This window comes from Ailuropoda melanoleuca, chromosome 19, assembly GCF_002007445.2.
Source record: "Ailuropoda melanoleuca isolate Jingjing chromosome 19, ASM200744v2, whole genome shotgun sequence".
In the NCBI taxonomy this organism is placed as follows: Eukaryota; Metazoa; Chordata; class Mammalia; order Carnivora; family Ursidae; genus Ailuropoda; species Ailuropoda melanoleuca.
Window position 1 is genome coordinate 35,321,529 of NC_048236.1, and position 1,365 is coordinate 35,322,893.

Here is a 1,365-nt window from a genome sequence, read left to right on the forward strand (position 1 = left end):
TGTTAATCACCATACAGTACATCCCCAGATTCCGATGTAAAGTTTGATGCTTCATTAGTTGCGTATAACACCCAGTGCACCATGCAATACGTGCCCTCCTTACTACCCATCACCAGTCTATCCCATTCCCCCACCCCCTCCCCTCTGAAGTCTTCAGTTTGTTTCTCATAGTCCATAGTCTCTCATGTTTCATTCCCCCTTCTGATTACCCCCCTTTTCTTTATCCCTTTCTTCCCCTACCGATCATCCTAGTTCTTATGTTCCATAGATGAGAGAAATCATATGATAATTGTCTTTCTCTGCTTGACTTATTTCACTTAGCATTATCTCCTCCAGTGCCGTCCATGTTGCAGCAAATGTTGAGAATTCGTTCTTTCTGATAGCTGAGTAATATTCCATTGTATATATGGACCACAGCTTCTTAATCCAGTCATCTGTTGAAGGGCATCTCGGCTCCTTCCATGATTTGGCTATTGTGGACAATGCAGCTATGAACATTGGGGTGCATATGGCCCTTCTCTTTACTACGTCTGTATCTTTGGGGTAAACACCCAGTAGTGCAAATTGGCTGGGTCATAGGGTAGTTCAATTTTTAACTTTTTAAGGGACCTCCACACAGTTTTCCAGAGTGGCTGTACCAACTTTGTGCAGAAGCTTTTTATCTTGATGAAGTCCCACAAGTTCATTTTTACTTCTGTTTCTCTTGCCTTTGGAGACGTGTCATGAAAGAAGTTGCTGTGGCCGATGTCAAAGAGGTTACAGCCCATGTTCTCCTCCATGATTTTGATGGATTCCTGTCTCACATCAGGGTCTTTCAACCATTTGGAGTTTATCTTTGTGTATGGTGTGAGAGAGTGGTCAAGTTTCATTCTTTTGCACGTAGCTGTCCAATTTTCCCAGCACCATTTATTGAAGATACTGTCTTTTTTCCACTGGATGTTTTTTCCTGCTTTGTCAAAGATTAGTTGACCATAGAGCCGAGGGTCCATTTCTGGGTTCTCTATTCTGTTCCATTGGTCTGTGTGTCTGTTTTTGTGCCAGTACCATGCTGTCTTGATGATCACAACTTTGTAGTATAGCTTGATATCAGGCAACGTGATGCCCCCAGCTTTGTTTTTCTTTTTCAACACTTCCTTGGCAATTCGGGGTCTTTTCTGGTTCCACACAAATTTTAGGATTGTTTGTTCCAGCTCTTTGAAAAATGTCATTGGTATTTTGATCGGGATGGTGCTGAACATGTAGATTGCTCTGGGTAGCCCAGACATTTTAACTATGTTTATTCTTCCAGTCCATGAGCATGGAATATTTTTCCATCTTTTTGTGTCTTCTTCAATGTCTTTCATCACTGTTCTGTAGTTTCTAGAA